This window comes from Pleurodeles waltl, chromosome 5, assembly GCF_031143425.1.
Source record: "Pleurodeles waltl isolate 20211129_DDA chromosome 5, aPleWal1.hap1.20221129, whole genome shotgun sequence".
Lineage (NCBI taxonomy): Eukaryota > Metazoa > Chordata > Amphibia > Caudata > Salamandridae > Pleurodeles > Pleurodeles waltl.
In genome coordinates, this window is record NC_090444.1 from 738415285 (window position 1) to 738442700 (window position 27416).

A 27416-nucleotide genomic window follows, 5' to 3' on the forward strand; every position below is an offset into this window, starting at 1 on the left:
ATTTACTCTGAAATTGCGTTTTTTTGTGGTCTGGCCCCTAAGTTATCTCGACCAATTCTTGAATAGGTCTCTGCTATTATTTTAGGTAGCTCTCGTTCCTGATCCTGTTGTGGAACGTCACAAAGCCGCATGCAAGTGCGACGGCTTCCCCTTTGAGGTTACTTAAAATGATTGAAGATACTGTGGCAAAATTGCCAATTAATTGCATCCCCAAATCTAGGGTCCGGGCAGCCCCGTATTCATCTTGAATTTGTTTCAACACTTCCAGTAAGTTGGCAAGTGTTGGTGTACCGTGTGCGGTTGTATAGAGCGTGGCAAATACCGTGCCCCAAGTATTAGTTTTCTACTATAGGGACCATCCCAAAAGGCAAGCACATTGTTAATATTCTATGTTTATCCTGAGGTCCCGTATGGGGAAATACTGCCTCCAGCGTATTAGTTTTCTGTGCTAACCAAAAAAGGGTTTCTTCTTGTTTGGCAGGTACTTTACCCATAATTGAATGTACAGTCTCAGGATTAATACCTGGCGTTGCTGCATGTGGATGTGCTGGAGCAGCACATGCTGGGTTTGTATTTAGGCCTGTATTTGTACTTTTGTTGCGCCGCATTTGCGTGTTTTTTGACGTAAAAGCGGCGTCAACTTACAAAAGAGAATTATGGCCCACATTTATACTTTTTTAGCGCCACGTTTGCGCCGCTTTTTGATGCAAAAGCGGCGCACACTTACAAAATACAATTGTATTTTGTAAGTGTGCTCCGCTTTTGCGTCAAACAATGACGCAAATGCGGCGCTAAAACAGTATAAATACGGGCCTATATTTTGTACATTTGCGCCGCTTTTGCGTCACAAAATGACACAAATGCAGCGCAAAAAAAAGTATAAATATGGGCCTTAGTGTTTGCATCACAAATTGTACTAATCATCTATATATCGCTATTAATTCAATATATAAGCGACGAACCTCAGCTACTGCAAAATTTGCAACTGCAGGATGTGGTGTATAGGTGGCCAATAAAGGCCAGGTAGGTAGGACCATCATTACTCAGTGGACCTAATCTTACTGATAATATTGTGTGGGGTAGGGAACCATCAAGCCAATTATTATGTTCTTGATTATATAGAGGTATCTCTAAATATGCATATGCTCTGTATTGTCCAGACGCCTTCCCGGGTGTATATTGGTGAAATGTATTTGTGTTCCCATCAACTACTGGAAATGTGACCCAAGAGTAAAAAAGTTCTGTTCTATAAGCTGCATGGGCATCCACCACGAATGTGACTGGACCTCCCTGGGCCGTTAGGCCATTCGCTAGTAAATGTGCTGTTAGAGGTTGTCTCATATTAACCGCTATTTGTACCTGTTGGGGATTCGCCATGATAGTAACACTATGAGTTCAGAGAAGGCACACCAAAATGGGGTTTTCCTTTTAAAGTTCAAGCTTGAACAGCCTCCAGCTGTAGTGGTCTCACCTGCACAGCTGTGGTGGAAACCTCAGCACCACGGACGTCTCCGCATACGGCATTAAGGTGTCATTATATGTAATGAGACAGAGATGCTCCGGAGGACCCGAAAATTAGAGCCTGACCAAACGTTGGAGGTGCCATGTCGCGTAGGTTCTCATTATTCTAATGAGACTACGGGAGTTTGAGCAGCAAGATCGTCCACGGTGTGGGAGACTGAGTCTGACCCACTGTGGGTGACACCTGTCACTCCAAATCCGGGTTTTGCTCCAGCTAACTAGCAGTGCCTCATCTCTACCAGAAGATAGGGATGATTGGGCAGCCGAGCGCATGACATATTTGGCTTCTCAGAGAAGTTGTGGTCACTCAGGTCATATCCGGTTCTCTTATTCACAATACAGTCTAATATATAAATGACAGACGGAAGCAGTATATGTTTCAATGATTGGTTTAATAAAACAACTGCATCTTAGATAGCAAAGCGTGAGCTGCAATAACCAGGACGACACAACATGACAGTATTAAAATGGTGACGAGAAGAGTGAACCATAAGAATAACCCTATCATATTGTCACTATAACCGATGGACTATTTCCTATCTAAGTCATAATCTGAGCACAGCGTGTTAAACTCTAATTCTGCCTTTCAGGTTCCCCCGAGAGGACATGAACCCTCATACCTGAGCAAAGGCCTGTGGTCTGCGTTAGCATCTGTAGCGAAGCATTCAGCAATCAGCATACAGACATGGTTCCTTGGCTGGAATCTCCCTCTTAACGTGTAATGGGACTAGGAAGTGTTTTTATAATAACACAACTGATGTTCTAAGAAAATGTCCCTATGTAAGGATGTGTATTTTCTACGAATGTTGGAGACTAAACTTTCTACCACGTTCACCGGCAATGTACCAAACTGTAGCCTTGAATGAAGCACAGAGTGATCAAGAATGTCTTGTTTGAGAATACACTGCTGAACTAAGCAAAAACACTTAGATAGATGAAAATAAAACAAGACCGTAAAACTAGTTATTTTAAAAATAACAATGCGAAGCCGTAAAAAATATATCTATGGTAAAGTGCACAGCGGCCTAGTGTGTTAAACTAACGTGCATGGAGCTATTTCTAAAATGGCTACACAACAAGGCAATTTGGCTGCAGATAGTAGACAAGATCAACAGTGTGGTAGAGGTCCGGAGAACTGTAACAGAGTGCAAGAAACGCTGGCATGACTGCAAGTGAAGGACAAAGAAGATATGGCAAGGAACAGGAAGGCAGCACTGCAAACTGGAGGTGGGAGTCCAGCACCACAAGAGGACTTGGACGAGATGGAGGAGATGGTTATAGTGGTCATCCTGGAGGAAATCGTCACAGTAATCGTATGACAGGACAGCGCAAGCTACCAGGAAACACCACAAATGCAGGGTAAGTTGCATGGGGGAAATTTATGCTAAAATGTCAAGTGCAAGAAGTGGGAGGCACATAGGACACACACAACGCATGTCAAAGGAGCGCTGAAGGACACATTGCAAATGAAGCAAGTTGCACCATGCTGACGTAAGCTACACATGTACCTACACCTTGGTAGTGCTATGCACTATAACACATACACAACCTGGACATATGTTGATTACCAGGCCTAAATACCTACATGTACATATGCAGCACATGGGATGGACGGCATGTATAATCACTGTGCCTCTGGCTGTGTCATCACAACATCCATTGCTTATAGTCATATCAATCATACCAACACAACCAAGACTTCAGAGACTAGGTAGTCACTCAATACCATTGCTGGGGTAACGTCATGGCGGTGTTCCTTGCAGTAACACCTTGCAACTGCCTTGCCTCATTGCCCAATAACATGTGCGCTGCATCTCACAGCACACAAGTCATTACAACTGTCCCAACAGTACCCAGAAATGTGCCGGTAGCACCATCACCCCGCACATTGACAACACATCCACATAAGTCAGCCACCACTCCATCATGCAGTCAGGATGCCCCCTAGGTACATGGAACAATGAACTGGGCGCTGGGGGAATAGTAGGATGGTCCTGTATCATTGGTAACATGCCACTACCCAGACCAACTAAACTGCTGTAGTGTTGAACCACACTTCTTGATGCTGAACAGAAATGTGCCACTACAGACAATATGTACCACAGATAGCAAACAGTGGGTCACAATAGTCACAGGCTGAGCCCACAACTACTCTGACACAACCATGTGGGACACATATGATTGGTGAAATAAACAAGCACATACAACACATGGGGTACGACTGTGAACATAATGGCGTATAATTCCACATCGACGGGTGGGGGATGGTGCATGGGCAAGTCTGGTGTTGGTAAGGCTGCCAGTGCAGTGTACCCTTTGCGGTTGGCAGCATGAGTCACACGTTGGGATGGCGGCTGGAAATCTGTCTGCTCATGGTAGCTATGTGGGGCACTTAGTACAACATTGTTGATGGATCAAATAGAGTTAGTGCCAGTTTTGGGGTGCATTAGGTGTGACAAGACCCGCTGCACTTAGCCATGCAAATCAGACAGTGGAAAGGGCAAAGGGCCAGGGCATGGAACTCCCTGCATTGCCCATGCCAAGTGAAGGGCTGTGCAGGGGCACTTAGGGGCACACTACACCACATCACCACCAGCCTTTGTATGGGGAGTTTCACTGCCATGCAAAGGCTGGTGGAAATGCGAAAACAGACCTAGAGGGTAGGGTTGAACATAATACTGGTCTGGTGTCACAGGACAGCTGGCATTGCCAGTCTGTAAGCTGCTGGAAACCTGCCAGTACCAGGCCATTGGCCCATGGGGCATTCCCCATTGACAACAATTGCCACTTCCACCTGTGCTGTTGGGGCTGGTCAAATAGACAATGGCGGTCAGGTGCCCATAGGACTGACACACTTAAAATGAGGGACCAGTATGACTACCTGCACAATCACCATCAAAGTAGCTTAAGGAACTGACCTGAGTTCAACTCCTGTTAACTGGCTACGTCCATAGACTAATTTACCATCAGGCACTGTGACATACATAATGATGTACACAGCAGAAATCTTATACCCATGCTAGCCATCCCTGGGTCAACCCCTGTGCCTGTGTCAAATTAGCTGCACTGCCACCATGCTGCATCTCATGTATCATAGTGCAAGGAGGGCTGCATTGAGGGGGAGGACATAGGTGTGTAGGAAGGCAAACCCACCTGCACAGACTGAGGATGAAATTAAACTCTGCTAGGTCCATGAGTGCTATACAATGAAGCACAAAAACAGTAACATGAGGAGCTATCAATGGTAACAAGAGCATAGTGTCCTGGCAACGCCGTCCCTGGAGTGGTGGAATGACTTAGCGCCGCATGGGTGTATGTGAAACATGTAAGAGTGGGACAGGGGAAAATTGCCATGTGTAGTGCTGTGGCATGAGCACAGCAACATTGGCTCACCATGCAAATGGATGCATAGGAAGGGCTGACAATGACAAGATGGTGTCAAGCCACAAAAAAGGATATACATCAGGACTAGAAGATATGACATAGCCAATTGCGCCAACTGAGCTTCCCTTCATGTGACACAAAGGTGGGGCATAGGGCTGATAGACTGCAACCACTATGTGCAGGAACAATGTTTGGGTACAAAGATGACAATGAGCCTCCAATAGCAAGTCAGTGACGTGAAAAATCAACTGGCACAACACAGATAGACTGAATTTATACCATCTCATTGCAGAGGATGATGGCTCCCATGCTGATCTGCCTGTCCTGGAGTACCCCGATGACCTGGATGACCAGCTGACAACCATCAGCCAAGAGAGCCTCCAAGAAGTCCTCATATCCCTCCAGATACCACCTCCAGTCGCAAGGAGGACTATTAATGTAGCAGCCATCCCAGAGGCCCCACCCAAAAACCCCAATAATATGACCTGTTAGCACCGACACAGCTGAGGACTCCGAGGACACAGGGATCAGCTTTGAGAGGACAGTGGTAGGAGTCCAGCGGGAGCTGGCCAAGGAGGTGTGGGTGGGGATGCAAACTATGGCAGCCACCCTAGGGGGTATGCGCATGTGCATCGTTATGGCCACTGAACAGACAGCAGACAAACAAGGCACACACTCCCCAATGCATGGAGTCCAGCAGTGTCTAAGGGACTTAGCTGCTGCCATGAGGGAGAGGCCACAACAACTGCCCTCTCAAACTGATAGCAGCAGGATTGAGGACAAGCTGGACTCCATGCACCGGGAAGTTGCCTCCATCAGGGCAGATATGGCTGCCTACCAGAGGGACATTGCTGCTATCCTCAAAAAGCAGCAGCTCCTCCTTGCTGCAGTGATGCCATATGTAGTTCCACAGATGGTAGCTGCCGGAATTGGGAGTCCACATCTCCAACCACTGAAGTGCGTGTGGCCCTCTCTACCTCCCCACTACCACCATCAAGGGCAGAGGAGACACCATACACTTCGGAGGATGAAGATGTGAAACAGATCATCTTCACCCATTGGAGTTCCCAGTAGCACCAGCCCTTGCCACATGGGCAGTGATTTTCCTTTGCCCTGCGCTTGAGATCATTCATGCCAGTGTTAGCACAAATGGAGATGCACTCTTCTGCGACACACTGTTGACCTTGCTGCTATGGACTGCAATTGTCTCTCACTTTTCAATTGCAATTCATGTTCCCCTGCACTGAACGACACTTTACCCAAGCATGTCCCATGACATGTCCCCAACCCTGGACTTGTGTTGTGTCACAATTGGATGGATTTCATTGATGGGGTGACAGACCTGGACATTGTAAAAATTGCACTACGACACTTGTAAATAAAAACCATCTACACAACCAGCATGTCTTTCTTGTAGTGTGACACATCTACTACGCTTAGGAATTGTGATGTGTGTAACATGCCTTTAGTCACAGAGTGTCAGTACAAGAGTGCAGGAATATGGGGGCACATATTTACGCACAAGGTACCTATATGATGAACGTCGATGCTGGTCTCATCCCCTACAAGCAATTCACTGGGTATGTCAAAAAATGTTGAACACATGTATGCTTCACCCAATACATGCTGCAGGAATGGCTGTGAAACAGTTCTAGGGCAATAACATCAACTGGGAGTACCAATAGAACACATTGGTGTGAAACAGACGTACTTAACCTCGTCTGTAATTGCCACTGGTCAGTTTAGCAGGCTAGATATGAAATGTAGCCTGTTGTCAGATGTCCCACAGTGCCCAACATTCATACTCAGGACCCAAACAATGATAGCTGAATCACCACACCTACCTGTCCAATACAAAGTTAACATAGTCACCTTGAGTGGTGGGTTCACTGGATGGCAGATGCATAGACAAGTAGATGTGTTGTAGCTACCAAAGTGACAGCTCAGTTGTATAAAGGTGATGAACATGTCAAGAGAGGGATTTGGAGAAAGGACTGAATCCCTAGGCCAACACACAATTTTCACTGTACACTCATGGGAAGACCCTGAGAGCAAAGCATATGACACATGAAGTAAGGGAGTATCCAAAGATTTTTAATTGGAAGTAAACTAAACTAAGAAAAATGAAGAACACCTAACCTAACCTATTCTAACTATACATAACCAACAACTGACCTTAACTTCCCTATGCTACACTTACCTAACACATTTAACAACACACTCTAAACATTGCCCCCCCCACACCCCTTATATTACGAGACACATGTAAGACAACATATACTAAACTACATATATACTACCAATATCTAAACAAATATTATTTTTTGGGGTATTTTTTATTTTTTTTATTTTGTTTTTAATACAACACATAAATGTTGCAACATTACCTACCACCCACCCATAAAGTAACATGTAAAAAGTAGAAAACCCACTCCCCTCAAACCTACTTATCCTAAATTAACTACTAACCTAATCTAGCCTGACAATGACCCCCTAAAACCCACTATAAAACATTAAAACAAATGAGGAGGGAGGGGACAGAACTGGGGGTGAAGTCATTAGGCCAATTACAGTTTGGCCCTCTTGAGTTTTTTTTTATGAACTTCAGTCTCTTAGTGTTTTTCTCTACCTCCTTCTCCAGACTTTCCAACTTTTTAAGGACCAGTGTTACATCCCTCTGTAGCTCCTTTATAATATTCATGTCCATGGCAGCAGGTAGGGTGGGTTGTGGCACAGATGTTGATGGTGTAGCAGCCGGGCTGTAGTGATGGTGGCAGCTGTGCCCCCCTGCACAGCCTTGGAGCTTGGTCCTCTGTGTGGCCAGCGTGGGTCCCCCTTGGGTGAATGCCCGCCATTCCCCAGTGGATCGCTCCCTGCGATAGTGGCGTGCCATCCTCCGGAACCCAGATTCCACTGCCACGATGTGCCTATAGCAGACTGCCCTCTTCTGAAATGCCTGCAGTTCCTCATTGTTCATGTTGGCAGGTGTTAAATTGAGACTGGCAACCATCAGTGTCAACATTGTGTGGAGTATGTACAAATTATTAGCTTACACTCTACATCTAATTGCACATGCACTCCAACTCACATTCCGGATAAAACAATGGCCCAGATAAATACAACGACAACGCTGCCTTAGCATCATTTCATTGACACCAAAGCGACGCACAACAAAACTAAATTAGGTGTGCATTGATTTTGTGCCATGTGTAACAGTGCAAAGGCAGCGTCAACTTCACATAGATCAGGGCCAATATTCCTCATCATCTGTGTGAATTTTCAAGCATACATCACCTGTAACTTGAATATGTTATTGGGTGTATTGGATGCAGTTGGTAACCATAAGGGGTCAGTGTTGATAGGTACACATGCAAGCCTGATCAATATGACTGTCACCTACACTGTGAGCATCACATCTACCTACAGATTTGTTGTTCCTTTCACCCTGTGCCTCAGGGGAGATGGCGATGCAATCCATCATCTCAACTGTCCAGGTCATCCACCAAGGCATGCCCACTCATCCATGGACTCAGGGAGTGGACCATATGTTAAGAGGGCTACCAACTAGGACGCTGGTATCCATTGGTCTTTCACATCTACATTCATTTGTCCAGGTGTAGACACCCATTAATACCTGATCTGCCAATACTATAACTTACACACCCATGTCCATGCCAGCACACGTTTGGCCTTGACCTGCATGCACGCCTATTACATTCCACATAAGTGTCACGTAAATAGAGTACAAAATATGATGCACCATGCTGGGGGACAATTTCTCACCCAGTCCTACATACACATTACAATACAGGGATGCACCAAATTGTGTTCAAAATGGTGCATCACTGTGTTGTGAGAATGACGGTGATTCTTACAGCGGTGCACTTCTTAGTCACATATGGGCCTACATGTGGCTTGTCATCACCTTGTTTATACGATGCTCCCCATTGAGCACCATAAGCCTCACGAGATATGACTCTCTGCTCGTGCATGGGTAACCCTTAAATGGGACACAATGTCACCATCCAGCCTACTTTGATATCTGATCATTTGACAGTTCATCACTTCTAGCATTGTGTGCAACATACATGACTCACTCACACTAAACCCTCAATTGCTGCACAGGACAGACATTATCACACTTACTGGATACATCTGGGTCCTCAAATCTTGCCACTTCACTGATGGTTTAGGAGGCAGGTTCACCTGTAAGATACAGAGGGAAAACCATGCTTAGTGTCATATCGCTGTCACTACTAGTGGACAACATATTACAGTGTGTACTATTTTAGAGGAGTGAGCTAATTATCCTGATGTAAAACAGTGAAACAGACACACCACTGCAAACTCACGATGACACTGACATTCAGGTGAGTGAGAGCCACACATCTGCACACTTACACTGGGCCTGAGATTCATGGCCAATCTATAGAAGATGGAACTCCATGGTATGAGGGGAGTTGGGTGACAAATACATGATACTACCCTGGTGCTCTGCAAGACAATTGACTCAGGTATTCTGGCCTGTCCTGCAAGGCACCCAGAGGCACTTTGTGATGGACATGCGGCTCAATTATTAGTCTGCAAAGCCCATGCGTTGAGTAATCCATGACTGATGTGGCAAAGTTGTCCTATGGTATCAAATGCCCCATTGCCAGTGCCCCTTAAGGCGGGTAAGCCCCCTTTACTAACATAAAGGCAGGGATTATGTGTGTGAAATGATGACAATGTAGCGCATATACATGGATTGCCCTAATTTGTTGAAACAATCCAGTAGAATATGGTATGCTGGAGGTGTATTGGCATATCATACATGGCACTATGCCGGGGCACAGGTGTTGCCATGGCCCCTGAAATGTGTGACTTAGTGATGCTTGTGCATGACTCACCAGACATCTGACCTGCATTTGTAAAATGGTAGGACATGTGTACTCCATGTCTAGACTAGTGCAGTTACACTTCATTCTGGTTGCATGCAACCTGTCCACAAGCATTGCATGCAGCACTCCAACACATCTGCTACTGTCATTCAAGACTCACCAACAGGGCCACCGATCACCACACCAAGATGGTCAATTAGATCCTGCTCCCTGGCCACCAGATCTGCCCAGCGATGCTTGAGCTGGTGCTCGTTGCGGGTGCTGCGAAACACCCTCTTCAGGTGGTGGAGCACCTTGCGCCACCACAGCCGTGTCTCCTACATCCGGTAACCTTGGATTACACAGCCCCCCATCTCCAACATTAATGGCAGGTAGTGGGCTGCCAGAGACACAAAGCCTCCCAGCTCCTCCTCTCCCATCCTTGTCAACCTCTCCCTACCAGGCATATCTACCAGGTACAGGTTGATGAAAAAATATAAATAAAAAAATAAATAGAAAGGAATCTTAAGGCCCAAAAATTAATCCCAACTAACCCAATTTATCAACTATCCCAGACAGACACCCCACAGTACAAGTACAATGATAGACACAAAACACCACAAATTTAGTGACACTGGGACAAAATACAGTCAAAAATATGAAAAACAAAACAGGAGGGACACCACAAGATACAAGACTGAGCTAAAACACACCACCAACTCCAGGACACAATCACAAAGTCAAAAGAGGCACAGACTGTAAAGAGAAAGTGAAGGTACACCCACTGTACCATACCTGTGAACAGGATTTCCTATCACAACAATTCCTGCCCCCGTGAGTCACGTTTTCTGTTATGTGTGTATTTATTTGACACATGTGATCTCTGCGCATTGCCTTTATGCGTGAATTTAACTGAAAATAAGCATTGAGATGAGTGCGAAGTTGGAATTCATGCTAAGGGCCCATGGGTCATATACTTTACGTTGGCAGAGGTTTTCAAAACATTTGCGTCAATTTTTTTTTTACTCTATTCCTGATTGCATTATTTTGTTCCATTGTCTACAGATGCACCATCTATCAACATACAAATGGAATGGGCTGTCCTACAGTGTGGCATATTGTGAATGGCCACATGTGGTAGCCCATGCAAGAATGTGATTTGGGTGTGATTAGTCTCTTACACCGATGTGTGTGTTACAGAGTCAACAGCATGCAAATATTTGCACATCGTGCATATGTATGCATATGTGACAACAGAGTATCTACATATGCATGGCAGTCAGTACTATACAACAGTCCTGGTATGTGATTGTGAATTGTGTTTACTTCTGTGATTTGTGTAGTTGTCTTACAGAGCATAACATTTAAGATGACATACACAGCTCGGGCATTCTTTTTAATGGCTGATGAATGCTACATAGGAAATGTTACCCAACAACTGTCTCCTTATTTAGATCTTGAGTTTATGGTGACTTGTGTGCGGACTACACATATGTGTGACATTTGTACATATTTGGTACATACTGTGATTGACACACTCTGCCTACATTCCACCTATATTATGTTTTGTCCACAAATGTTTGATTAAACTCATTACATTTAGCAATGGTTGTTGTTTTTGTGTGGTAGACCTGCAGCCCTAGCTGCATATGTTCTCATCCATTCTGATGTGCATTCCACAGACGTGTCTGCGCAAAGAGTGAGGTCATGTGTACCCTGTGTCAGGACTGGGTCCCATGGCAGTGGCAGGACTGATTAACATGGGTGTACTGCACAGGCCACACTTTTTCCATTGCTTGTCATACCTGGGCTAATCATGATGACCATTGTAACCAATGATGTCCCCCCCTTGCCACAGATTCTCCATGCAGCCATTGCAACTCTCACACTGAGTTGTGACAGTGGTCTGTTAAAAAATGACTGTCTTACCAAATTTTGACCTCCACTGCCTCGTGTGTGGGGCCCTTGTTTACCTCCTATTTGGACATGTTGTAGTTGTGTGTGATGAGCTATTGTTGTTCAATTTGGCACCATGGATGTAATTCATATGTTGTGGTCCATAGATTGTGTCCTTCAGTTGTCACATTCAAGTGATGACTCTATTTGTGATGCGTGTGATGGTAGCAGTACAATCTTGCGCATCACATGTGATGTAGCTACGGTACTTTTCAGATTAGTGTTTGTAACATGCTCCTTGAAGTTAGAACCACAATCCTGAGGTATGTGTTGTGGAAATTGAAGAGACCAAAGCTAGATTGTGTGAATAAGTGAGATGTTTATTTACAAAATGTACGAGGTGAGTTAAGTGATTATTAAGTGAAGAAGTTCTCAACTATGTGCAGTCTGCAGCTTATCCCAGCAGCTGTGTTGTGCTGTTCCCCCTCATTTTCTTCACCACCATCCTCATCCTCCTCCTCAAGCAGGTCATCAACCTACTCATAAAAGGGGATGTTCATCCACACACATATGTTGTGCAGGATAGCACATGTCATTATGATCTTGCAGACGATATGTGGGGCATATGATGTCCAAGCACCTGAATCTTGACTTCAGGATGCCAAATGTCCTCTCCACGATAGTCCGTGTCCTCCGATGTCCCTCCTTATATGCAAGATCTACTGCGGTGCTTGGGTTGGGAAATGGGGTCATTATCCATGGGGTCATTATCCATGGCTGTATGCCATAATCCTGATCCGCTGCAAAAGATTAAAGGAGTAAGTTGTTGTTAAAGCTTGCAACAGGTTTGTCATGTAGCATGGCAGTTTATATTTTGAGTTGGTTATGACTCATATGTGTTTGTGGTATGGTGTGAGTTCCTGGCCTTGTGTAAGGTCTCCTCAGCATTGGGTTGTTGGACATGACAATCTTGTGTTTGGCTCAATGACCTGGGACATATGATTTTTATTTCTGACTGATGGTCAGTATGTATGTACCATGCGTTGTGTAGTATACCTTTGTATCAGTGTGCTATCACTAGAGGGGACATGACACATCCTCACAACACAATGGGGTCAGATGTGGTGGCAACGTGGTAGTACTACAGAGCCTGGACATCCCATCCGTTTTGACCTGTGTCATTGCAGATGATGTGTGGCACGTAGGGCCTTTGAAATGGGTAAGTGACAATACACAACACGTCTCCAAAATTGGCTGCACTGTCCTGAAACTTATTAGATTTAGACTATGCAAGGATGCCCCATGTGTGTCATGTTACTAGACAACCCTTTGTTGTCACCTGTGCCAGTTGCTCATTTTCAGCAGTGCACCTACACTACCAACCTTGCACCAGGGTACTTGCTAGCTGCTCTGTGGAGGTGGATGTATCTGTGCAGAAAGGGACACCACCCTCTACATATGCTGTTTTGATGGATATTTGGCACTTTCTGTGTGTGCAGCAGTATGCAGCATGCATTGGTGGCACAATCATCTGATTTTAAAGCACAGTCTACTTCCTTATTCCAACCTGCAAACAGCACCCCTGGGGTGGTGTTTGTTGTTGGCACTGCCTCCGGTATTAGATAACACCTACATCTAAGTCAGCATCATCATGCTATGTAACTTGTGGTGACAGACCTGCAGCAACACACATTGTACGCCCCTTCCACACTACATACTGCATGGGAGGGTGGCCGATTTACAATGTGGCTTCAAGTCAATAAAAATGGTAATCTGCTAAATTGTACATATTGTGCAGGCCGTGACAATGGCACGGTGGGCTCTTGCATAGGTCCCTTGGTGATCCAGAGTGACAGCTAATGTTTGTGGCAGCCATGAGGTGTCCAACGGTTTGGATCCCATTGTTACAGGATGATAAATATAACTGCCAGTGTCTCTCCTATCTTCAAACACATGAATCAGCATTTATACTGTCAACACATGCACAGTGCAGGCTATGGGATAGAGCTCAGCTACTTAGCAAATGTGTCCCTTGGCACAGTGCATGTGAGGTCAGTGATGTCCTGTATTCTCCTACAGGGTCCCACTATGCTATCCATGATCTACACTGTCTGTCAGTGACTCTGCCCCATGGTGGGCCATTCATTGTATCTGGTAGAGACATGATGGTGTAGTGTGTCAGTAAGTGGTGCATGTGAGGTGGCACTACAGTAGGTTTAGTACCACTCATCACACATCTGGCACATGTTTTGTGATGGGCATTGATCTTGTATTCCTATTTGTGTCAACCAATGTGTCAGGCAGATGTCTCTGCACACTACAGGTAAATCAGGTAGGTGTTGATGAGATGTAGTTGGTATAGGCAGCAGTTGTCTGGTATTTGATGTTTGTTCTGACAGTGATTTGCACAGCATGACTTGAGGGATCTGTGCCTATATGGAACTTACATGACATGGGCATGGTGTATGCCATTGACATGGCGGTGCTATTCTTTGTTTGGTGTACTGTGTGTGAAGTGTACTTAGTAGGCAACCTGTGGGCACTTGTAGTGGTCTGTGTAGTTCTTCTGTTAGCAAAGGGTACATGTCTGGACCTGTCCTTCACGTGATGTGCCTGTCAAGTAGTGGGTGTGTTATGTACATGTAGGTGTATGTGTTTGTGGTGTGCACTGATTGTGCTGTACTACAGCATGGTCCATATGTGTTGTTACCTGCACATCTGTGTTGCCCTGGCCATGTGTTAATGTAGTGGTGTATGTCTTGTGTGTCCTATAGGCTTGGTGTGCTGTGTGTATATTGCTAAGTTTGTTGACATACCCACAAGTAGGCCATTTCCATATTGCTCATCCTGGAATTGTTCATAGATCCTGCTGTGCCGGAATATGAAGGCATCATGGACACTCCCAGGATACTTGTACAAAATGTTTTTTGAATAGTCACCGGTGGTCCACTATGGCCAGTACATTGATGGAATGCATGTGCTTGCGATTCCGGTATAAGTGCTTGGTTGCTGCAGGTGGTACAAGACAGACATGGGTGCAGTCAATTGCACCGAGCGTATGCAGGAAGCCATGGATTTGATAGAACCCCTGTTTGGTCTCCTGCAGCTTTTGCTAGGTGTTGGGGAAGCTGATGTGGCAGGGTGTCAGGGAGATTATAGCATCTAACACCTTTGCAGGAACCCAGAGAATGGCAGCTGGGAGACACCAGCAACCAGGACACCCATTGTTTGGAATGAACCACTTGCCAGCATGTGCAGGACAGCTAGCAGCTTTGTCACAGGTCGTATGTTGTATGGGGTCTGCAGGCTAGCTGTGATTTGTGGCTCAATGTGGTGCAGCAGGTGTAGTATGGCTTGCCGGTTCAGTCTGTAGGTCCTAATGATGTCCTGGTCCCTAAGGTTAAGGAGGCTTGTCCTGGTTCTGAAGAGCCTCTCCTGCCTTCTGCATTGCCCTTATGGGCCGCGTTGTGGTGGTGGCGGTAATTGCTGTAGTTGTTGCTGTCCTCTGCGTCGTCTCACAAGCTGGATCAGTATCACCTCCATCTTCTCCTGTGGGTTGGTAATGTTGCTTCTGTGTGTTCTTCAGAAGTAGTGATGAGTTTGCCTCATTTTAATGCCTGGTCTGACACACCCCTGTGAGATTTTTACCCGGGTGGATAAATATGGCGCTAGGGGATTAAAGTCATTTTTTGGACGAGAACGCCTACCTTGCATCTCATTGACCCAAGGAGGTTTCACACATCAGAAAAATGACGTTAACACAAAATATAAATATGGCACTGAGTTTGAGCTGAATTAGCGTAAAAATATATGACGCTAATTCAGTGCAGAGTATAAATATGCACCTAAGTCTTTGTAAATCTGGGTTTGCAACAAAATACATCATGGAGTGCATGGGATTGCCCATGATCCACCCGTGTAATGCCTGCTCCGTGCAAAGTAATGTACTGCAGTGCTATGTGTTGTGTTTGTATTTACCAAACCAAGCAAAGCCATGCAAAGTGGCTTTGCATGGCTTAGTAAATGCCACAAACGATTTTGCATTGGGGCTGCACCTTAAAAGTGATGCAACCCAATGCAAAATCATAGTAAATCTGGGCCATAGTTCTCAAGATTCACATTTCCTTTTTCAATCTTTTGATCATAATATCATAATAAACTGTGAAATATGCTTCTCAGTGATCCAGGAGAATCAATGCTTTCTGGATTTCTTCGTCCAGTGCTACTATAAGATCCTCTAAAAGGATAGCTAGTAATTGTCAGTTTTTGATTCCAGTTCTTTTTTTATTTTTTATAAAATCTTTTTATTAAGTTTTCACAATTTTCAAAACACAGGGCTGGAACCCATGTAAGTTCAGATTTACATAGCATTTCATATGAATGAACATTTTCAGAAATATGTTGCAGCACATAGAGCATTTTATCAAGTCAATTTCAATTTATTTATTTCATGTTCGATAAATTAAAATCATTACATAGAGAGCCATGCAATGCAATTTTACAGTAGTACAGTAACAGGCGATTATGGTAAAAACTTATGGGAAGATATACAATACAATGAATAATGTTTCTAAGAGGGGCTCAATGCCCTGCAGGCATGCCCTGCAAGCAAAGTTTGTTTAATAATTAGTAGTCTGTAGAGTTTTCGACGGTTCTGAGCTGTGGACCAAGAATCCATTAGTAAAGGGAGAGAAAAAAAAGTGCAAAGTGCTTTATAAGACGTGTGTGGTCGCCGGGCACCAAGTTTGCTTGCATTTGTTACCCCATGGTTGATTATTGAAGGGATCTGTCGGGGTACCTCTTAGGCAGGTTTGGGGCTTAAGGTACTTAGCTAATGGGGGCATCAGGGTGTTAGTCTAGACTTATTTAACATCCCAGCCCCACTGGGTGAGGCCAACAAGGGTAGTGCAGGAAGATAAAAAATATGAAGCTCTATGATTGCAGTGCCGTATGCCTACTGTAAGATAGGAATGTGCACTCTGCTCCCCCTTGGTGTTAGTAAACTGGCATCTTACTGTGCGGTGGCCATGTCAGTGGTGTAGAGGTTAAAGAGGAGAGGGGCCAACATGCAGCCCTGTTTATACCTGTTGTCAGTTGGCACCTTGGCGGTAGCTGTGGTGGGACTTGTTTTTACACGGACCAAGGTCCCCTGCTATAGGGATATTATCCCCTTAATGAGAAGGGGGAATCCCCCGTGCTGTTACCTTCCCCCATAACCTGTCCCAGTCAATCAATCAATCAATCAATCAGGGAATTTGTAAAGTACACTACTCACCAGTGAAGGTCTCAAGGCGCTGGCGGGGGCTGCTACTGCTCAAACAGCCATGTCTTGAGATGTCTCCTGAAGGTAAGGAGGTCCTTGGTCTGACACAGGTGGGTGGTAAGAGTGATCTACGTCTTGGTGGTGAGGTGCGAGAACGAGCTGCCGCCGGTGGTTGTTCTGTGGATGCATGGGACGGTGGCAAGGGCAAGGTCAGCAGAGCGTAGCTGTCGGGTGTAGAAGGAGAGTCGTCGGTTGAGGTACTCTGGTCCGGTGTGCGCAGTGCATTATGAGCGTGGGTGAGGAGTTTGAACGTGAGTCTCTTGTTGACAGGTCTGTCAGGTGGGCTGTGATGTAGCAGTGGCAGGGGATGTCCAGGATGAGGTGTGCGGAGTCGTTCTGGATACGTTTAGCCGTGGTTCCTGTGTGGAGGGCATTGCCGTTGTCCAGTTTGCTGCTTACAAGGGCTTGGGTGACTGTACTTCACCCTGTAGAAGGCTACACTATAGTCAAACAAGCAGCAGAACAAGGGGGTTGCTTGCTCCTTACAGCTTGATAAGATAGATGCTCCAGTGTTATGATATTGTCTATTGTATAGCATTCAGGCCTGAACACAGATTGGAAGAAAGGGAGGATTCTTTTTTTCTGAGGTCCAGGTTTCCAGCTCCTTCAAAAGGATACAAGCATACTCTTTTGCTTCCAGATCTTGGGAATAGGATTGACCCTCTCAATGAAATCAGTATTGTAGCAGTAGCAAAAGCATGACTAAAAAGTGGTGTAAGGATCCAAGCCCAGAAATCTTGCACAGATTTAAACACAGAGGCAGGGATCCCGTTAGGCCCCGGTGCCCCATTGTTCCTCATTGTTTTGAGGAAGACCGGTACTGCAGCCTCTGTGATAGGGATGACATGTTAGACCCAGAAATTTGAGGTGGTGTGGGATGAGAGAGATGTTGTTTCTGCAGCTTCGTCAGTTGTATATAGCTGCTTTACATAGCTGATCCAGACCCTTTCTGCCACACCGTTCTCTTTGATCAGAGCTTTATTACAGAGGTGGTTTATGTATTTCCAGAGTCGGGAATGGTTCTCTTCTTTTAAAAGGAAGAAGATCCTAAGCCACTCTACCTCAATGTGCTCCTTTTTTTGTTGGCGTACTTCCGCTTATGAGCTGCACTAAGTGCAGTTAGTTTTTGGCCAGATTGTATTTTGCAGCCTCTTCTTCTGGCAGCCAGTGCCCTACGAAGGGTGTGCTTGCTGGTGGTGAGCTCCTTTGTGTGGGAATGGACAACTGATGAGGAGAAGGAGTTCCTTCTTGGGGGTTTCCATTGTCTGTAACACAGAGCCTGTGGGAGATCTTCACTGAGTTCCTTCCAGTGTCCCAGTGATATTAGTGTACTTGTGGCTTAGTGACTGACTTTTTTTAAATCTGGGCTAGAGGTTTTCATGCGACGTTCGCTGGCCATTTGATTCTGTGAAGGACCTTGCGGCGCTCTTCCCCAGATGGTTCCCTGAGCAGTGGTAGTGATATTGAGTCCTTAGAGACTTATTGCAAAATTGCATGCAGGGGTCGATGGTTACTTTTGTCCCTGTCGTCAACTTCAAAGTGTTGAAGTTTGGGCACTAGCACTTCACTGACAAAGATGTAATCAATGGTGGATATGTTCTAGAAAGTAGGGATGGTGTGCCAGTGGAATTGTGAGATTATTTTATGGTTTGGGCAGAAATTATTTTATGATTATGAAGGAGAGCACTAAGGGGTGAAACATCGGCTGACAAGCTGTGGGAGTTAGCATGTCCAAGGCCCTGATGTTAAAGTCCCCTACTATGGTTAGCTCATAGGAGTCACATTTGATCAACAACTAATCAATCATATTTCCAAGGAAGCCCAGACCCTCTTTCTTCTGGTCCTGTGCAGGGTGAAGGTATCAATTGAATAGCAACAGTCGAAGGGCTTGAGAGTTAATCATTATGCCTTTGAGGAGCAGGGCATAGAGAGCTTGGAAGTTGGTGGATATTTCAGTGGCCTCTATTTTTCAAGCATGCTTAAAGAAAATAGAAAGACTGCCAGACGAGCGGTCAAATGTATTGTGTTTTGTGGCAGCGACATGGAATTCACAATACCCTACAAGTGGGGTGGTTGCAGTAGCCCATGCCTCCTGTATGCATAATTTGTTGCCATTGAAAAATAGTTGGGGGCTGATTTATCCACGGAGAGTTTCTTGAGACCTGCCACGTTCCAGGAGATGATTTTCATTTGTTATCAGAGGTCTTCCTCCCTAGAATGTTTACCTTGCATTGATCTGGGGCTGGTGTTAGGAATGCCGTTGAAAGGGACTTTGGTGTTTTGCAATGTCTGTCAAGGGGGACCGAAGGTGCATACTCCTTAGATAATTTGAGCATGTTCTTCTAAGGGCCTTGGAGATCCTAGGCCAGGTTTGGTGATTCCTGTCATTGTTGATACTCTCTGTGCCGCTCAGGGCAGAGTGTGCCCCCTTTCGCTGGGGAGAAGCGTAGAGGACATGGGGATATTTCTCAGAGGGGGAGAGTTTGATGTCTATTCCTTATTCTGCCAGCTGTGGCATTTCCCTGAGATCTGTGATGATGTTTTTGTTGGTGAAATCCTCTCCATGAGTGTCCCCTAGAAGATTCTGAAACTGACCCAGCTATGTTGTCTGAATGGATGAGGGTCAGGGATTGCAGGTATTAGAATAGGTGTAGTATGTTGCCCCTGTTTAGGATGTTATGTGGTCCTTTAAAGTAGTATCCGGGAGTCAATACTAACTCCTGAGCATGCAGCTTTTAGCACTAGAACTTCCAATCTATGTGCTTAAGTGGACTGGTGCCCAGAGGTTCTGCCATGAGATGCACGTTTTAGGTAGGACCTAAGATTACCAGGGCATTAGGCTGACTGTGAGGTAATGAAAGCAAGTTCAAGGGGGGGGCCATGCTGTATGCTCACTGGAATCTGTGCATGGCTAGACTGAGCCTCCTTGTTATCCTTGCCGACGGTCTTGGGGGACAATACTTGGGCTGGGCACCATTGGAGGGGGAGATAAGTTGACCTGTGCAGCAGGGCAAAGTGTACCATGGTTTGAGCAGAAGAATGGCTCCTCAGCATTTCATGACTTTCAGAATTTGTTTGCCGTGGGCAGGCGAGCTGCTTGGGGCTGAAGCGCTGGTTTGCGTCTCAAAATTTACCGCCGGCTAACGCCATGCATCGCACCAGGCAGGCGCCTTATTTATGGATTGACATTAGCTGGCGCTGCGGCCTGGTTAGAGTAAAAATAAATGACTCAAACCGGGCAACGCAGGCATAGGGAAGAATGGGGCTTATGCGTCAAAAAATGGTGCACGTCAGGTTAGAGTAAAAAATCATGGCTCTACCGGACTTGCGCCATTTTTTGACGCACAACCCCCATTGAAATGACTCCTGTCTCAGGAAAGACAGGAGTCATGCCCCCCTGCCCAATGGCCATGCCCAGGGGACATCTGTCCCCTGGGCATAGCCAGTGGTCACAGTGGCATGTAGGGGAGTCCAGGCTAGGCTCCCCCTATGCCACTTAACAAAAAAAAAGAATACTTACCTCTACTTACCTGTACTTACCTGGGAAGAGACCCCCATCCATGGGTGTCCTCCAGGGGTGGGTGAGGGTGGCATGGGGTGTCCATGGGTGCAGGGAAGGGCACCCGTGGATTGCTTCCTTGGTCAGAGTCCATGGAAATGAGCCCACTGGTCCCTTAACGCCTGCCCTCACCCAGGCATTAAAAAACGGTGCAAATCAGGCTGTGTGCATTTTTTACGGCCCGCCCCCTCCTGTGCGTCAAAATGACACCGGAGTATAAATAAGGCGCACATGCCTTAAAGTCATTTTTGGACGGGAACGCATACCTTGCATGTCATTAACGCAAGGTGGTTTCACGCATCCAGAAAATGACGCACACTGCTGAATTTTGATGTTTGTGGGTCGGGCGTCAAAGTATAAATATGGTGTTAGGTTTGTGCTGATTTTGCATCAAACATTTCAACGCGAATTTGGCGTTCAAGTGCACTAGGTGCTGCGCAATCGACGGGAGGAGATGTATTGTAACTATTTTTGTGGACTACCATTTCAGTACTCTGGCTTTGGAACTTAGTGCTGCACTAGTAGCAGTCGAATGCAGGTCCTCCAACCTGTTATAATCTTGTGTGTCTGGAAGTGATTCTGGTATTCTAAACAACTTTGGAGTGACCTCCAGAGTTCTTTCTATTTTGGGCACCAGGTGAGGAAGGAAGGAAATGGAAAGGTCTCCCATGTCAAAATTGTGGCCGGTTACGCTTGTCATGAATGGAATGGGTCTGGGTGATGCAGGGGGAGTGGACTGGGTTGGGACCTGAGAATCAGGGGAAGTGTAGTGATGTATTTGTGCAGTGATTATGTGTGCATTTTTCATTAGCTCTCCTGGATTTGTAGCTATCCTAGGGCTGGTTGGTTCCAACTCCAGAGGCTCCAGAGCCTGAGGGCTGAAGGAAATGTTAAAAGGCTGCTGAAGGTTAGTTGTTTTTTACCCAGGTGCACCCTGGAACCTAGGACATGAATGTGACCTCCTCTTTGCGCTTGGCACAGTGGGGTTATGATGGTCTGAGCACTTACATGTGCCAACCGCGGGCAAAACCACTTCAGAGCCTTCTGGGTTGCCAGCATTAGGTGTGACCGATGAAGCTCCAAGGTTAAAGGGGGCTAAAAAGAATGGCATGATAAGTCCTGCATGAGGAACCTTGTGGGATGATTTCAGGAGTGAGTGCACCTATACAGTTTCAGAGTGTTCCTAGCGGTGGCAGGGCCCAAATTAACATTCCCCTCTGTGGCTGTGTTGGAACGGGTGGGGGTTTCCTTCTATGCATGATGTCAGTAGTGGTTCAGTCTGCAAGCTTCCTCTGTAGGCTCCACTGGTTTGTGCTTCATGGGGACAATTGCTCAAGAGTTGAGGGGCTGAAGATGTTGATTCACGCATGAGTAAGTTGCACTTTGGGGATGACCGCCTGCCTTTCCGGTGGAGGCCGGGGCTAATTACAGCCCTCTCGGGGAGGGAGGGCACAAACACTTCCTTTGTCTTTTCTGCCTCCAAACTGCGTACCCTGGCCAGGGCAGCCTTGCAACCTTGCGAAGCGCATGGATTGGTGATGAGTGTAGGGAGCACAGGAGCCTACTTTAGCAGGGCCCGGGGCGTCATTAGCTGACGCAGTAGGTTAAAGGGGTTACAGCCAGTTAGTCTTTGGCCCTTGGTCGTAGAGGCTTATAGGCTTAAGGTTCAGAAGGTGAGGGGGAGAACTGAGGTGAGGGTCAAGCGAGGCTTGCCCAGACACCACAAGCCGCACCCAGACTTAGCTATTCAGCTTCTGCGAGGACCGGAGCACACACTCAACAGGATCTGTCTACAGCCACCACACTGGCCCACAAATGGCTCCAGTTAGCAGCTCTATTTAGTGTAGGGAACCAGCAGAAAGCACTCTGTGGCAGCTTGAGGCAGAAGAGCAGCTCAAGGCGGGAGAGTGGAGGAGCAGGAGCGAAAGCAGCAGTACTGTGGGTGGGCAATAAAAGCACAATGCGGCCACCTCTCTGCCTCTTCCCGATCCTTGGAACACCTCAGTACACTTCTGCAGCCACGGCTCTCCCTAGTTGCCTGATGGTGGGGGCCGTTATTGGTGAAGGCAATGAAGAAACATGCCGTGCCAAGCCCTGGCTCTTTGACCCCCCGACTCCCTAGCTTTACCTCTCTGCTTCTCCATACTTCCTGCTTCTGTCAAGCACCAGCATGTTTCCACAATAGAGAGTGCATCAAGCCATTCTGTACCCTTGTAACATCTATGTCCTCACATGCCTACCCCCTTCAGTAGAGAAATGAGCAACTATTCACAATCAGTGTCAAAGGACTCATTGAAGTGACTCTCCAAACCACTCTAGATTTTTCCTTGTTTCCATGGTCAACCCCTGGCATCATATATAGGCACCTCAAACAACCAACACCTATCCATGCTGCGTCTCCACTTCACCAGGCTAGCAAACGTCTACTTCCTCCAGTTCTGTACTATGTCAAATTTTCCCACCATCAGCTGAAGGTGTAGCAATGTCTTTTCAATGTTTATATAACTCTCATCTTCAAGGATGTTCAAGAGTGTGATTTTAGTGGAAAAGCCCAGTAGTTTCCAAAATATGGTGGTTAATGTCTAAAAACACACCCTTTCAGAAAGGTTGCTTTCTTGGGCGTAGGAATACCATGTGAATTAAATCCTGACTTCTGCCCCACATTGGACTATGGGCCATCTTTAAAGCACCCATAATTGCACGAGCGTCAGATAGGTTCTCTGTAATTACTTAAATTGCATGAGGTATAGTCTATTGGTGATTGCTGCCTCATTTGGGGCCATAAGGACTAGCAACCACTCCTCATGCTCTTGTGGGATGATATGTGCCTCTCAGTTCTCCCACAGTTTATTAATAGTACCAGGGGAGTTGAAAATTAAAGTCTTACATAAACTGGACACCGTTTCGGCCAAGTAGAGAGGGGACATCCTTAGCTACTTCTCCAAGAGGCTCTATTCAGGAACATCATGATCTTGCAAGTATAGCCCAAGTACATGTTCAAATTGTGGCAATTGACCAGTAGACCCATCCTGCCAATTTTTTTGCTTACTGGCAGCCTTCATTCAGCCAGTAAAGTTCAGATGCCAGAGACCACAGTTGCTGGCAATCTGGCACCATATAAAAAGTAGAGTAGGGAACTTTTGCCAAATGCCTAAAGCTCTGAGGCATATGCTGGGTCAACCATCCCACCCTCCTGACTCTGGGAGAGTATATCCATTCATTTACCTCCATCAGTTGTATAGCCAGATAGTAGGGTTCTGAATTTATCATTGCCAAGCATCAGTCAAATCTAGACTCACAACAATTAGCATAGGAGACCCTAGAACCACCCTGTTTCAGAGAAAGGATCAAAATAATGATTTAAATAGTGATTTTAAGGTATTTTTGTAATTTTATGTGCATTTGTATTGTGCACAAGTTGCCCGGGAAGGTATTCTGGCCCTGAAGTAGGAGCAGTGTGGGCTGAGCCAGGGTCAGGGTAGGTGAAGAGCCAGGAGTGAGGTAGGAAAAGGCACAACTGGTTCTGTGTATGTGTGGGGTGTGTGAGTGTAGATGTCTGACTGAGCGGAGGAGACTGGTAGGTTTGTTGAAGTTTACGGGTTGTTGAGATACATGGGGCCAATGTTACGTAAGTATTTGCATGAGTGCATAAGGCTGTGAATGCACAGGATATGGGGAAAGGAAAGTTATTAAGTGTGTAGAGCAGACAAGATAGCATAACCATCTTGAGCAAGGCTACTCACCAAAGCAAAGGGAGGGGAAGGGGCATCCGCATTTGTGTGTCTGTGCGGACGCTTTCCAATCACCGATTGATGTTATCTGAACTAGATATATCAGCATTTTGCATTTGTATCCCCAAATATTATATGTATCACATATTGCACTGAATCCTGTGCACACTCACTAAAATCCCCAGTCGTTCCTGTGGACAGAGGAGAAAGATTTAGGGCCTGATTACGACCTTAGTGGAGAGCATTACTCCGTCCCAAATGTAATGGATATCCCGTCCGCTATGTTACAGGTTCCATATGGATATCCGTCACATTTGGGACGGAGTAATGCCCTCCGCCATGGTCGTCATCAGGCCTTAGACTTAGACCAGTTGACCTGCAAGCCGAAGTGATGATCAAATATGTCTAGTATCTTCATTGTTGCTGAGCCCAAGACTTCAGGAATTCTGAGGTAGATAAGCAGGTCACATGCATACAACAATATTTTATCCATTAGGGTCTCCAACCAGCAGAACGCGGTGACACGTGACTGATTAATTGTGCCAGAGGCTCAACAGCTATTGCAAAAAGAAGAAGGCACAGGGGACATGCTTGTCTGACTCCCCTAAACAGATCAAAATAAGGTAAGAATGCTGACCTCACCCTGACCGTGGAGCTCAACCCTGTGTAAAGTGTCCTGATGTGTGCCAGGAATGTACGTCCAAATCCCCAAGATTGTAAAATCTCCAAACGTTCCTCAAGCCATCATCAAGGAGGACTGAGGGACTGTCATCAGTGGGGGGAGGGGGGGGCAACCTATCTCTACTATAGTCTACCAGTCCATTAAAATCACCTCCAAATATGGTTAGGCCATCTGGAGCCTTCACGATAATTAAAGGCAATCAAGGGCAATGACAACATGGAAAATGGGGGATGCGTAGATCAAGCAGTATCTGATAGGCTAATCATATACGATTCTGGATATCATTACCTACCACCCTCCTGCGTCCCTCCAAGTCTGGTTAATGACCAGAGGAAATTGTCTGCACCCCAAACAGCGACACCATGATACTGCATTGTGAAGCTGTGATGCACCACAGCTGTTAAGCCATATCTATTCTTACAATTACAATAATCACCCATCCAGGGGGTCTCTTGATATGGCTGTAAAGCCATATTCATCCAGACCACGACAATATTCACCCCTCAAATGGGTCACTTGGAATAGGAGTAGGTCCATTCCATAGTGCTTACCAGTTTCTTGGACTGCCGCCTTTGATCTTGTTTAAGAGCCCATTTATGTTCTGTGAGATGTCTATTAATAGGTCAAGCAAACCCTTGTGTGTCAGGGTATTCTCTATGCATTATGTAACCATAGCCATGTGGAAATGCACATGCTCACTTCCTCTCCCTAAAGAACTAAACACTAATACCTGTGAACTGCAACAGAAGCTCCCTTGCTCTTCACACACTTCTTTTTTTCTAAATCTTTTTATTAACTGCGACCACAAAAAAAAACAACCACATTACAGAGACATGAAATGCCTGGATCAAAACATACATTGTCATTTACCCTCTTACCCTCCGCTGAGTCCTCCCCACTACAAATCCTTCCCCTCTTTCGATGTGGGATCTGTCTATTTACTGTACTGGCAGTGTCTCTTGCAATGGATTATGATAGAGGCCACCACTATACTTGTTCCAGTGTCCCCATATTTTTACTTACTTGCAGGCGCAACCTTGGCCTTCGTAGACCGTAGCGATTGTCCTGTCCCCAATGCCTTGCTATGTTCTTCTTTACTATGGCCCACCCCAGAGTCACACCAATGTGTTGCCAACGAGTCAGGTCTGTTACTTCCCACATATTCAGTAGTCACCGTTTTGTCAGGGGTGCAAGATTTATTTTGAGGGCTTCCTTCCTGCAGTCAGTAACCTCCCTCCAAAGGGTTTGTATGCATGGACATGCCCAGATGGTGTGAAAGTAGGTTCCTTCTTGGCCGCATTCCCTCTTACACATTGTGGTTGTCGTTTTACCCATTTTGAGCAGTGTAACGGGGTAATAATAAGTTTGATGTAGAATTTTGAGTCTAAACCCTGATGGTATGGCAATCTCTCAGGGGAAGGTAAGACTCTCTTGCCATTTGACATCTTCAACTTCCCACCAATTATTTGCCATGTCTCTCTCAAACGAGTCAGTCTATATGATATTATTTAGTATTTTTTATATGTCAGAGAGATGGCTTTCCTGGGCAAATATTCATCCAGCAATCTGTCCTATAAAGGGGCCGATTTGGGTAGTATTGCCAATGTTGATAACAGATTGGAGTGCATGTCTTACTTGCAAATATCGTAAGACTTTTGTTGGGGCCACCTAATACTCATGTTGCAACTCTGTAAAGGTGACAATGTCTCCTTGTCGCCATAGGTCCCCTACCTTGGAGATGCCCAACAGATCCCAACTTGCGAATCCCAGGAGTCACCTCAACGTGCCCAGCACAGCTGTGTCCTCAGAGGGGTCACCTGAGTGATAGCCTCTTTCCAACCTAGTACTTCTGTGACTGTGTGCCAGAGGTCCACTACAGTTCTTGCGGGCCCTTTAGTCGCTTACTCAACTTGGGATTGTAAAATAGTTGTGCTGCCCAATAATATTTTGAAATGTCAGGTAGGGCAATGTCACGTCGCACCAACTCTGTCAATTTCTGTTGTGCGATATGTGATGGGTCTCCGTCCTACAGTAGTGTGCCTACTTTTCTCTCAATGTCCTGAAAATAAGCCACTGGTTCCAGGTATGGTGTGCTGTGAGGTATGTATAGAAACCGAGGTAGCAACATCAATTTGAATAAGGCCATTCGGCCCAAAGGGAGAGATCTCCAGACATCCTGTTTCAAGCATTCCAACGGTGGCAATTTTGGTCGAGAAACAGAGTGTGGTCTATCATGACAAAAAGGCCCAAGTATCAGATACCTGATGTGGCCACCGGGGTTCCGTAGTCGGATAGTAGTTGCAAGGGATGCCCCCATGGTGTGTAAATTAGGGATGTCCCCCACTTAATTATGTATCCAGAGTGTTGGCCAAAGATGTGAAAAATGTGCATTAGCCTCCCTAGAGTAAGTTCTGGGTCCACTCGTATAGTAGGACATCATCTGCATATTGTGAGTCCTCCC